General features: G+C 45.5%; 1 protein-coding gene across 1 annotated transcript in view; it reads left to right on the forward strand.

The window, feature by feature from the left end:
• The window catches only part of LOC119657160 (chitin deacetylase 1), a 94,554-nt gene that overhangs the window by 78,659 nt on the left and 1,790 nt on the right, over positions 1–14,105 (forward strand). The window lies entirely within an intron of this gene.

Below are 14,105 nucleotides of genomic sequence, written 5' to 3' on the forward strand. Positions count from 1 at the left end.
TGTGTTGGTTGTTTGCGTCAAATGATTCTCCTGGAAGACTATTATCCTTAATTGTTAGATGCAATTTAACCCTTAATTACTTCGGCTAAAAGGATGTGTGGATCTGTTTTGAAATTGTGCTCAGAATTGCACGTTCACTTCTACTTAGACAAAAGGCAATATGGAGACAAAATTTTGACAATTAGAAAACAAAAATTAAGTTTTCTCAAACCTGACAAAACAAGGACACTTCCCCTGAAGTATAATTAAAAATCTTCATCAGAACTAACAACACCAATAACCCTTAAAACTCCCGAAACTTATTATAGCGACCCCGTAAAAACCCAGCAAGAAAGCGTGACCATAAAATGGAAAACTTAAAAACTTTCTTGGAGCATTCTCATGCAAATTTCTTTGAATTTCTACAAACTACCAAACAATGCTTGCACATCCCTTAAGCCTTTGTCGTGTTCGAGAATGGAACAGAAAGCGGCTTCTGAATGGAAAGCTGTTGTTCGGGAACACCTGAGAATTATTCTGGCTTCGCGTTACCAGAATACCATGGAAAGCGGCATCATTATAATCATCAAAGTCGCACTCAACAATCAACCCCAAAAGGAATAATTTGCTTTGATAATTTTGGCGTTTTCCAGGGTAGATTATTACTGGCTCAATGCTTCGACTGTTTGTGAATGCAGCTTAAAGGATTAACATATGAATAGGAACACTCCTTCGTGGAAGTGAGCAATGGTTTGTTTAGAGATGAAATAAAAGGGATGATTTCTGTTGGTGTCACTTAATAAAATGAGGTCATTTTATTGAAAAGGTGAAATGGAGGTGGAAGGAATCTTTAGAAGGGATGCAAACTGTATGATTTACCAAAAAAAAACGCTTTTTAAGGCAACCAGAAGCTAAATCAGAAAGTATGTAGCTGACACCAGCTTGCATCCTTTTTTGCAAATACCAATTTTGCTAACAAATCTTACGAAAACAAAAAAAAACTGAGTTCCTTGTCTACTATTCCTTTTTCGCCGATCGGCGGACGTGAGCTCATACTTTTTCGAAACTGTTAACAGCCTGTCATTCCTGACATTTGTCACCCCAGTCTCATGTCAGTCCGTCAGCTGTTTCTACGGCCATTGAATGCAGCGGCGGAGACGACCTCATATCTGACGCTTCGCGGGCGTTTTTTCGGAGTGGCAGCCGGCTCGTCGAAAGCCTTCAACCTCGACAAGGATGTCCACTTGGGCCCGGCTCTGACGTCGAGCTTGAACGAATGCTTACTTCGTTCCAGAACTCTAAAGGGCCCTCGTATGGTGGTTGCAGCAACTTTCGAGGGCCGTCTACCCTGATGAGGACCTGGTCACACGTTTGGAGATCCCTGGGGGGTGTCCAGTGTCACGTGTCAGGACGGTGGAGTCGGCTGCATCTTCGAAATCGCGTCCCTAAACAGATTTTGAAAAGAAGCTGTTTTGAAAAGAAGCTCAACGGTCGCCAGATTTGATTCACCCGTTGGTAAAGAGTGGCACCTACCGCAGTATCTGAGGCATCGACGAACACATCTAGGGAAGCATCTGGCTGAGGAAACGTCAGTATTGTTGCCTCAACAAGCTGTTGTTTGACTGCCTCAAACACCTCAACAGACCACGCAACCTCTCAATAGTGTTTAGTTTTGGGGCCAGCGAAGAGACGTTCAGGATCGTTTGATGATGAGCGGCCCTGGCAAGAAACGACGATACAAGTTTAACATACCCAAGAACCTTCGTAAATCATTCATCGTAGTTTGTAGTGGAAAACTCTTAATCGACTCAACCTTGTCTGGGTCAGGTTGGATACCGTCAGGGGTACCTAAGTGGCCAAGAAATTTCACCTGCTTCTTTAAGAATCTGCATTTTTCAATGTTTAAGGCAAGTCCGGCTTCAAGGAGACGTTGAAAAATGCACTCGAGATGCTATAAGATTCGGAAGCGGAAGCGACCAAAACATCATCCATATATACGAAACAAAAGTTTAAGTTTCGTAAAACAGAGTGGATGAACCTCTGGAAAGTCTGCGCCGCGTTGCACAAGCCGAAAGTCATCCTAGTGAATTCGAAAAGTCCGAAAGGTGTACAAATATCCGTTTTCGGAATGCCTTCGGGAACTGCAGGGATTTGGTGGTACGCAAAGTAGTAAAAAAACGGCGATTCGCTAATGAGTTTGGGAAATCATGGATGAGAGGTATGAGATAACGGTCTGGAATTATCTCAGCATTCATAATAATGCCTATAATCTCCGCATGGCCGCCATTTGCCGTTTGCTAGGGACCATATGAAGCGGAGAGGACCAACAACTATTTGATGGTCTGCAAATACTCTGTTTCATCAAATTTTCAAACTCCCTGTCCGCAACAGCGAGCTTCTTGGAAGAGGACGCACCTTTGAGAAGATTGGAGATCCGGTGGTATTGATATAGTGCTGCACATCGTGCTTCACCAGTTTGTAGAAACTACCTTCCGTGGTAATGATGCGAAACTTTCGGAGGAGTGCATGAATGCGATGGTCGGCAACGTCCTCGAAAATTATCGTGACAGTGTCATCTCGGCAGGTAGAAATCTTCCGTGACATCTGTAACGAGGTTGCAGGGTCTATTAATGTCTTGTTCTGCAAGTCAGCCTGCAGCTCATAGTGACACAGGAAGTCAGCGCCTAATATGGGGATGCTGATGTCCGCTAAAATAAAACGCCTTGAAAACATTCGGCGGGGGCCGAAACTAACGTCCACCTGCCTATAGCCATAGGTGCTGAGGGAGGAAATGAGTTCGCGCCGCCAATCGCAGGTTTTGCAGAATAAGGGTGCTCGGACGGGGTACAGGGAATACCGACACCTCAGCGCCCGTGTCAATCAGAAAGCAACGCCTGCTTAGCCAGATTTGGTTCACCTTTTAGTGAAGGGCAGCACCTACCGCAATGTCTGAGGCATCGACGAAAATGGCTACCGATACATCTGTTTAAGGAAATGACAGGAGTGTAGCGTCAGTTGGCTGTCGTTTGGCTAGCTTAAAACCTGGGCAGCCTCTTTGGACCACGCAATGACGGATGAGTCTTTAGTCTTGGGTCCAACCAAGTAGACATTGCGGATCGGTTGATATTGTGCGGCTTTAGGCAAGAAACGACGATAGAAGTATTACATGCCCAAAAAACCTTCGCAGATCCTTGATCGCCTTAAGTTGTGAGAAGTTTATGATGGCCTGAACCTTGTCTGGATCCGGTTGGATTCCTACAAGGAAAATCATGTGGCCTAAAAACTTCACCTGCTGTTGAAGGAATTTCCCTTTTTCAACGTTAAGTACAAGACCGACCTCAATGAGACGTTTAAAAATACATTTCAAGTGTTTCAAATGCTCAGACACTGAAGAAGAGGCGAGCAAAACACTATTTAGGTACACGAAACAAAAGTTAAGGTTTCACAAGACCGAGTGGATGAACCTCTGAAAACTTCGCGCCGCATTGCACTGACCAAAAGGCATCTGTGTGAACTCGAAGAGTATGCAGATTGCTGTTTTTTTTAGTTCAAGGTCGTGAAAAAGCGACAGTTAGCGAGATTGTGCGCAAAGTCATGGATGAGTGGTATAGGATAGCGGTCTGGAATGGTCTAAGCATTCAGAGGTCTGTAATCACAACTTGATCTCCAATCGCCGTTGGACTTTGGAGAAGACCAGCAGCTATTTGATGGTCTGCAAATACGGCCTTGGTCCCTTTTCTAAGATCCCGCAGTATAATTTTGAAGTCGAGCCGAAAATGGGGAACGCCCGAAAGTTTACTTGGAGTTATTCCTTAGGCTTTGAAGATATGCGTCGTCCTTCTGCGTCTCCTGGATTGCCGAAAAGTCAATTGTGGGGGGCATCCCAGCCTCTTGAATGCGTGACAAAGTGTCAGCAACTACGTTGTCTTTTCCAGAAACGTGCCGGATATCGAAAATAAACTAGCCTATGTAGCTCAGGTGCCTAAGTTGACGAAGGGACGCTTTGTCGGGTTTCTGTTTTAAGCAAATGTAAGAGGCTTGTGGTCCGTAAATACTGTGAAAGGCCTGCCTTCTAGGAAATAGTTCAAGTAAAGGTGAATAACTCACGATTGTAGCTACTGTAGTTCCGTTGGGCAGGGTTCATCTGTTTCGAAAAGGAGCTCAACAGTTGCCAGGTTTAGTTCATCTTTTGTTGGAGAGCGGCATCTATGGCGATAACTGACACATCATCGAAAGCGGCTAGGGGTGCATCTTGTTGAGAAAATGCTGGAAGCCTACCGTCCACCAGCTGGTGCTTGGTGGTCTGGATAGCCGCTGTGGAACACTCAATCAGTTGGATATCTTTGGCTTTTGGCCCGGTCGATTGATAGTGGGCGGACCTGGGCAGAAAACGATGGTAAAAGTTTAACATGCCCAACAGTTTTGGAAAGCGGATACTTCGCGATTGCTTGCACCTTGTCCGGGTCCGGTTGAATACCGAGAAATCTCACCTGCGGTTGAAAGGATTTGCACTTTTCAACCTTGAGAAGAAGACCAGCCTCAAGAGGAGGAGGCGATCATCCATGTAAACGAAACAAAAGTTTCAGGTGTACAAGGTATACATATTGCCGTTTTCGGAATGACCTTAGCTACAGGGATTTGAAAGGAGGCCTTCGCTAGGTTCATGGTTAAAAAAATACAGGGAAATCGGTCGGGAATAGTCTGAGCGTTTAGATGTCTATAGTCGCGACAAGGTCTCACCGTTTGCTCTAGAGATTATGTGGACCAACAGCTGGCTGAGGGCCTGCATATACTCGGCTTCAGGACCTCTTCAAACTCTTTCCGTACAACTCCCAGCTTCTGTGATGGTACCGGACCCAGCTTAAAGAAGATAGGAAAGCCGATGGAGCTGATATGATACTGGTTCTTTGCTGATTCGGTGAGGCTACGCTTGGTAACTATACTGCGGTATTTTTCAAGAAGTGCACGAACGTGTGGGTCGGCAATCGTGAATAGAGTGTGATGGGCAGATGGAGATCGTTCTTGATGACCTAAGGTTGAATGTGGGATCGATGAAGGATCTATAATATAATAAGACGCTAAAGATACGCTGTTCGGATCAACAGTGAATTTGGTGCTACCAATTTTAAAGCCTGAGGCGTTAGTTATTAGTACTTGGATATATAGATAACTGAGACATCAGCGCCTGTATCAATTAAATAGTTGTGTCTGCTTCGGGGCCTGTAAGCGGAAAGACAACGTGGTGTCGTGTTTCGAGTAGCTGTCACCACGACTACCGACAACTTTAGTTTTTATTTTTTCGTTGCAAGGAGTGAGGGCTGATGGCTCTTTCGGCAAAGCATAGCACGGTACCTGTCTAGGGTCCTGACGGCCTATCATTCGAGCACCTATTTTGAAGATCCGACCTCGACCTATTTCGCGAGTTTCGTTCCAGATGCAGAACAGCAATGGTATCGGTTAGTTTTGTCACAATGGTTGCCAATGCGGTCATTGACTATTGCAGTTGCACGAGTTTATCTGGCGCGTCGGCCGACATCTCGTCAAATATGGTCCGCGAGTGCACCTAATAGATTCTGTCGGCGGTTGCCGCCAGTATGTCCAGCTTTAACCACAAAGATTGGAACAGAGTTAGCCCCACCATGTCCCAAGCCGGCTTCTTCATTTCCCTAAGCAGTTGACTACGCGTCCGGTCACTTCGCCTCAGTTCTATCAGCTTGGTTGTCTTACTTACTGACACCGTATCAAGTGCTTCCTTAGTATTTGGTACGAGCCCTGTCCCAACATGTCGAAGGATCACAGACGATATTTTCTACATAGGTAAATGAATATTATCTACCCTAGAACGAATTCCATCGCTTTATCTTGGTATTTTGAAGTGGACAAAGTAAATCATTTCCCTAACTTTGTTCAAATACGAGCCCATCAAATATTCTAAGAAACAAATCTTCTTTATGCACAGAACCCAAGCATTCAATAAAACATTTGCACCTTGAGTAAGTAAAGTTTGCAGAACAAATACAAAATTTAGTTGGAGAACACTCTTTAATCCTTACTTTGCGCTCAAGTAGTTTTTCAACCAAATATTACTACAATGGTTTCCGCATCAAAACATTTCATCCCTCTTAAATATTCATTAAAACATCTTACGCTATTAGCGTTCACGCCACTCCAAACACAACAATTGGAAACACTACCCTCCAACAGCTAAAACATCAACAAACCCAACCATCATTGTCACTGTTGAAAACAGGAACAATAACAACAAGAGGAAAACCTCACCGAAACCGCGCAATCTTCCTGAATGAATTTCCAGTCAACATTCGCATGTTGACGGAGTAAAATTTTCATTACGCGAACATGTCGTCTCCTAGGCGAAACAAAACATAGTCAAGTTTCTGAATGATATCCATTCAGTTTGGTTGTTACTTCCTCCTTACAGGCGACGTCATGCCACTCAGGCCTCGTCAATGGCAAACACGGTAAACGTGAGCAGATATTTCCCTATTTTCCTGGGAGAGGATGTGCGATAGGAAAGTTTGTTTATTTTTTCCATTCACCCAGAGCCATAAAACCACAATCATGACGCTATCGAGTAGGAAGCAAAGTTTCGTATCCTGGATGTAGTGAACTAGGAGCTTATACTAGGTGCTTGCACTGCTGTTGAAAGAGGTCCTGTTCAGCTCGATGGGCTTCCACTAAAGGGAAGCACACCTACCTTGCTGATGACAAACTCGAAGGTGTGTGGTTACGTATTAGGTGCTATCTCCTGAGCGAAGTGACAGTTTTATGTGATTTACATATTTCGGCAATTATATTTTAGACTCCTTTGGCTTGCTAAGGTTAATATCAGACACAAGCCTTGGTTCATCTTTACATCAGCATCCGCAGACTCGGTTGGAAGCTAATATCCCAACTTTACAAAAATATTCCATCTCCCAGTTTCTCGAAATTCTAGCCAAAATCTGTTTTGAAAACATTCATTCACAGGACCCAATCCTTTCACTAATTAAAACGGAAGTTACCTATTCATTCTGCAAACCAGATGGATACATGTACGCTCTCAGTTCAAACCAAGCGTCGATAAACATTCCAAATCCGTAACCAACTCTGCCGCTTACAATTAGTAACATCGGATGAGTTCGAAACAAGTACAAAAGGCATCGGAGCTGAACAACTTTTTCGGTTTCACCCAGGTTTTCCCACATGTTTTCCAGACTAGACTACTGAAGTTGGTATCTGGCACTGGTCCGCAGTTCACTCGAAACTTTGTCATCATTTTTGCTGTTGCATTTGTTCTTTTCGTCGAGAGCGTTTCGTGATTTTTACATGTACTGGGTCGCAAGGATAACATCCTCTCGATCCACTAAAAAAGCCGATGGCTCTGTTACCGCCTTTAATGAGTTGAGTTTTAAAGCACTAGAAGCTAACAACCGAACAAACTACTGTGCTCATGACTTAGATGCACAGGACCCATATTAGAGGTTTACCAACAACCCCTTCCCGCTATCCCCAGTTGCCTGGATTTTCCTGCGGAACTTCGTATACGTACATTCACGCTATACATATATAGGTGTTCCCAGCACCCTGACGACAGCAATAAAAACTTTCTTTCTGCATTAGACTTTTATCTGACTGGAATCGTGGAAAAAATCCGTTTTCCTCCCCGTGAAAGATAAAACGGTTAACATCCCGGTCGTTATCTCCGTTTCCTTTGGAGCGTAGAAGCGGCGGTGACCTATAAAAAGCTTCGTCGACAAAAGCTAATAAATCACGGTGAAACTATTTCCAGATTACAGATATAAAAATTTATCATGTTCGTATTTTCGATAGAGTCACCCACCTTTTCTGGTATGGCTGGTTTGCCGCCATGCTGCACATGGGAATTTAATTAGTGGTTTTAATTGGAATTCGAATTGGAGAAATTTGTAGACGCGACAGAAATCGAAATCTTCACTTTGTTCTCTCAGGGGAAATATAGTTGGTGTTGAAGATTTATCTCAATTGACATGGAAGACAATTGATGCATTGAGGGCGGAATCATATCCTAGATAAAACTGTATTTTTCGGTGAAAAAAGCAGGTAAGGACAATAGGAGGTACTATAAGCTGGAAACCTACCGTGGGGTAGGTGAATGCAACTGTACGTCGTCGTAGTACTAACTAAACACCTCCCCATTATCAGCTAGCTAGCCGAGACCCGTTTGTCACATTACTCCAGGCTAGCCCTCCCTTCAAATCAGGGAATTCCTCTCTCCAACGGGAGGGGAGAGGAGGGGGGGGGGGGAAGGAAAGAACCGCCTGCCATCTGACTCCTCCACCGGTCGTGCTCTATCTTCTTTGCAACTAGAAGGACCCGAGCGTAATGGGTAACACGGCTCCACCTGTCAGCACTCCTCATCATCTTCTCGACAATGTTGTCTGAAGAGAGATCCCCTGTGTTTTTATAGAGCTGCTGACGAATCCCATCCCACCTTCCACAAGAAAGCAAAGTTTGATAGGCATCGTCCATAACTCGATTGCAAAACACACAATGCGAAGATCGTGCCTTTCCAATCTTGTGCAGGTAAGACTGAAAATATCCTTGCCCACTTAAGAACTGGGTAAGGAAATAGTCAGCCTCACCATGCTTCCGATTATTGCCGATGAGGGGCGCAATCCATCTTCCTCTAGTTTCATTTCTGTGAGGCAGTCAAAACTCTTGCCTTTCGTCAGAGCAGAGCTGTCGGTCTAGTTCTCCTTCGTCTCCCCACCTTTTTTTCGTACTCCGTCCTTCGTATCCACTTTAATTTTAAGCAGAGATTTTTCTGATGATGCGGCTTGTTGTTGTCTTTTGTCCCTTTTCGCTTTCTTTTATTTGAGCCCTGGAGAATACCTAAGTGAAGCCTCCTTGAGATGCCTCTTCATCCTTTTCTTTTTTTGCGAGTTCGCTCTTTAACGTACTGTCTGCGATCCGTTTGGCACTCGTAATATTCTCATCGGGAGGGGCGGTTATTTTCTGCTTCCCGCGGAATTTCTCTAATTCTCCATGTCCGCCTATAATATAAAATTCTGTACAGGAGCTCCTCCAACTTCATCAGCCCGTTTTTTCACCCCTTTGCTGACGTTTTTCTGGAGCAATGTCGCAGAGCGCATTCGCTTCACAATTCCTCTTCAGCTTGTTCCAAAGTAGCGCTCCCACTCGGCTTATATTCGAAATCATTTGGTTAGTTTCGGCAGTTCCCGCTGTGCCTCTTTCCGCAAGTATAGCACTGTGTGGTACTGTCTAGGTTGCCACCTTCCTTGCAGTTTCCACATCACTTTGCGAATCCTTCTCTCCTTCTGCATATTTCGATGTCCCGTCGGGTATTTCAACAGATCGCTCTTCACCGAGAAACTTTCTCGAGGCTACTACCGAGGACGCAGGTATTATGTCAGCTAGGGAGTCAGAATTACTTGCTTGGGCACCTCGTGGCGTCACTCCCCGTATCGTAAGCCACCCGTTGAAGATCGATAACGATTCCTGTGGAGGTATAGGCATAATAATAATAACAGTAATGTCAAGAAAAGTCTCACTGGGTCCTAGAAGATCTATTGTGCTCTTTACTTGTTATAATGTACCTATTAGCTACAGCATGCGAAGTAAAGCTTTAATCGATAGGAATTTTCTGTTCCCTACTTCAGAAGCATTTCAAACTGGCATTTAGTGTTAACAATTCTCCCAAGGACGTCAACCTACTTTGTATAAATGCCGAACACTCTTCCAGAACATGTGTGGAGGTTTTGCCACTCTTCGCACAGAATCTACAGACTGTGCCCGTAAATATTTCTACCTATTTCCCTAGGTGATAATTTAGCCTGCAATCACCAGTGAGCATTTCCACTATGATCCGGAGGCTCCTATCGGTAAGGTTTGAACAATCTTTAGTACACCCAGTGTAGTTCCCTCATCGTTCTTCTTCATTTCAGCGTAGTAGCTATGAAGCCATTTCCCACTCCACAGAATGCCTCTGGTCCGTGTAGTGGCGTCTCTGCTCCTTTTCTCGGCAGTTCGGCTGCTGCCTTATTTGGTTCAAACTCAATGCGGCCTGGAACCCAGAATATCCACACCTTATTGAGCGAGCCAAGTGTATTAAGTCTGTTAAGGCAATTTTATACCAATTCGGAATTCATCTAGTTGGACCCAAGTGCCTTAATTGTTACTAGACTGTCAGTAAGCTTTCGGGGTTGAAGGGGGCATGTCTGTCTATGGCATAAATTTCCGCCTAAAATATGACGGTATTCTTACCCATTGACTTAATGAATGTTTTACTTAAACCACTGACCCCGGCGCCTGCTTCCTCTGTTTTTTAGGAATCCATCAGTGTACCAGGTAATCAGTTACTGGTTTAAACCGTATGTCAATCCACCCTCTGCTTTTTTGCCTTGTTGTTCGGACGTATTTAAAAGCTCCTTATTCGGATGAAACTTCGTTGTCATATTATCTTTTGGTATCAGTAATTCAGGATACCTTCGTTGGTACTCACGAACATTATGAAGATCCCCCTCCTTGCTTGCATCTGTAGGTGCAAATGGAGAGGAATGAAATCCCGAAAGACTTCTGGAGATGCCGTTGAGCCAATTGAAACACACGAAAGCGAATCTTCGAAGTGTTAGGATAACTCCCTAGCTATTGTGTTCAGTTCAGTTTTGTCTGCTCGGATTACCGCCCCGTGGGTATTCATTGGCTTTACTATTTCAATGTAATTTCAGTGCGGCATTATCGAGGTGTATGCGCAGTTTTTCCCTTCATTTTGAGTAAAAATGATGTCAGGCAAATTGGTCTGAAAGGCGAAAGGGTTCCTTTTATCCGCGCTCATTTTTATCCGGGGGGTGGGGTATATGCTGTTGCTTTAAGCCGTTGGATAGGACCTGAGACAATAAGTACTGAGATGCAGATGTGCCCTATCCCCCTTACTCCGAATATCGCATTTTCTTTTCTCAGACAGGCAGAAGATATTGGCTTACCTTTGATTATAACTTTGTACCATATAGTTTATTCGCTAAAGCTGCGCTCAATACTCTATTGTAGTTCTGCCAGTCCCCAGTTTATTTCGGCCGGTCGATGAGTTTTCGAACCTGTTATCTCATTCTGGCTAGATTCTTCTTCCCCATCCCTTGATAACGAAACTCTCTTACGCGAACAGCTGGTCCCAAATGCATCGATGACGAATCTGTTGAGGCCTTGCACCATTATTTCCAACTCAGCTTCACCCCTGATGTCACGACCCACTTGCAATTGAGCCATGTTTTCACTCACACACCCTGCCTGTTCTCCTTCAATTCCTTATTGCTCTGCCTATCTATTAATTGCCTTCCCGCATCTAATTATTCATACGACAATGAGGGCTCATCCGACACCTTGGAATTTTTACTTAGCCATACAACACAATTTTCCCCAGTGTTATATTTAGTATTTCTCGCCTGGATCTTGTTGCTAAGGATGACCTAAAGACAGTACTCACTTCTTCGATTGATAAAACTGCTTCCCCAGAACTCATGGTGGGTGTTGGCATCGCGGAAGAAGAAGAGTGGTAGCGCGTTTCTCGCGTAGAATTTAACAATTCTAACCAGTATCTCTGGTGCAACTCACGTCTCGTCTTCTGGGAAATATCCTGATGCCACGGTTGTCTCTAGAGTTCTTCACCCGACTTCCAGTGAGGCTCTTGGTCTTGGGTGCTGTTTTCCGGGCTAAAATAATTCCATTTAAGCCGGAGGGTAGTTCTAGCCCCACGTATTAAAGGAAGACCAACAGACTCGAGTTTACAAGGGACTCATCTGAAGTAGTCCTTGCCATGAAGCCTTGTTAGAGTTTATCTGGTTGCAAGTAAACTCGGATAGGCCTCTGAGAGCATACGCTTCACGCGCGAATGGCATCCTATGTCGATAGCGCGAACAAAGTTCCTTATGGGCTCAATGCGTGGAGTTGTACTTTACAACACGAAGTCGTTGCTACTTAATTGTGGCAGAAATTTTACATAGGCCCCGCATCAATAAATGCTGAGTCTTGCAAGTGCTCCAAAAAGGAGCGTGGGGTTTTGACTACATGAAAATTACTCGCATAGAAGACCCACATGTCCTTTCCTCCTCTTAATACCTCCCACCCGAATTCCGGCTTTGCTCGCCCCCCCCCCTCCTTCATTTATCTCTTGCTCGCATTCTCCACTCCTCCTCCCCTCTTCCCCATCATCTTTTGCAGGACCTGTGTTGCAGGTCCCCTAACAAACCAAAGTAGCACAAGAAGTCTGCGCCCAAAATGGGAGTACTAACGTCTGACATAAGCAAATGCCATGAATACGTGCGTCGAACTCCCAAACCTAGAGCCACTTGCCTGTAGCCATAAGTGCGAATCGACCATGAATTTGCTGCCGCCAATTTTAAAGCCTGAGGCGTTAATCGACAGTACTTGGTTACAAGAAGATCCGAAACCTCTGCCCCTGTATCAATTAAATAGTTGGGTCCGCTCAAGGGGCGATAAAAAGAAAGACGATGCGGTGTTGTGCTTCGGGTAGCTGTTGCCACGGCTACCGTCAGGTTCACTTTGGTGGTCAAAGGCGCAGCGAGTAGTAAATTTTGTAACTTTTTCCGCGAACGTTCGGTGGTACCAGTATAGCTCGGTACCTTTTTTGTTTTTTTTTGTGCGTACACGGAGGTGGAAAATCTTAGACAGACACGTCCGCCGAAGCTCCGCCGGCTGAACGGCGGAACTACAGCGGGCGCGTGTGGGATTCACACCCACTAAAAACCACCCCCGGTGTCTCCAGCCCCAGCCCCGCGGGACCACCATTATTAGGTATTACTTCGCGAGGTAGGTTTGCTCTTAGGCACTCATCCTTCTCCTTTGTTCCTTCTGCAACTCCTCCTGCATTTGGATGATTGCGGAGCCAACCGCAAGCCACTTCTCCTCGGACTCCAGCATCTCAGTAACCAAGCTCTCCGGGGTCCCGCTCCTGCCCAGCACCTGGTTTAAGCTCCTTCTCTCCATCGCAAATCGTGGGCAGTGAAACATCACATGCTCTGGATCCTCCGGTATGCCATCGCATCTGGGACAGTTTGGAGAATCATCCAACCCAAAGTGATGCAGATACTGCCTGTAGCAACCACCGTGCCCCGTGAGGAACTGGATAATGTGGTAGTTGGTCTCCCCATGTTTTCGCTCAAGCCGCACCCTAATGTTGGGAATGAGCCTGCGCGTCCACCGACCTTTCGCAGACTCGTCCCATCTGCGTTGCCAGAGATCAAGCGACTCTCATCTTGCCGCATTTCTACGCTGTGCATGCCCCTCCATATGTCTTGCACTGCACAGGACACTCATTTCTTTAACCAGAATGTCAACCGGGATCATGCCTGCCACCACCAATACTGCCTCATCTGATGTAGTTGTAAAAGCACTGCAAACCCTCAAAGCCATCCCCCGGTAAACCGAGTTCACCTGCTTCCGTCTCTGTGAGTTTGCAAGCGCCTCTGCCCACACAGGCGACGAGTAGAGCAGGATGGAGCGCACCACTCCGGCTAACACCAACCTCCAACAATGTTTCGGCCCACCAATATTTGGCAGCATTTTTGCAAGTGCCTTGGTGGCACTGGCTGCCTTTTGGCATGCATGCTCGACGTGTTCCCTAAAACTCAATTTGGTGTCAATTATTACCCCCACGTATTTGATAGCCGGCTTTGATACGACCGTATGTCCACCGAACTCCACTTTTACAGTGTCATTTTTCCTGCGTTTCGTTATTAAGACCGCTTCCGTTTTCGAGTCCGCCAAGGTCAGCCCGGCCTTTTCTAGCCAGGACTTTACCGCTCTCACTGTTTCTGTTGCGTAAACCTCCACATCTTCTGGGTGTTTTGCTGCAACAACCACAGCTAGGTCATCAGCAAAGCCGACAATCGTAGTCCCCTCTGGGACGGGAAGAGCAAGCATCCCATTATACATGATATTCCACAACAGGGGACCAAGTACCGATCCCTGTGGTACCCCGGCTGTGACAATGTACTCTTTGGGGCCTTCATCCGTCCCGTACCAGAAAGTCCTCTCTGACGCCCCTTTAATTCTATTCCAGTTGGCGGAGTTGAATGCGTTTTTGACATCCAACGCCACCACAGCACAGCAGC

The sequence above is a fragment of the Hermetia illucens genome, chromosome 5 (genome assembly GCF_905115235.1).
Source record: "Hermetia illucens chromosome 5, iHerIll2.2.curated.20191125, whole genome shotgun sequence".
Classification (NCBI taxonomy): domain Eukaryota; kingdom Metazoa; phylum Arthropoda; class Insecta; order Diptera; family Stratiomyidae; genus Hermetia; species Hermetia illucens.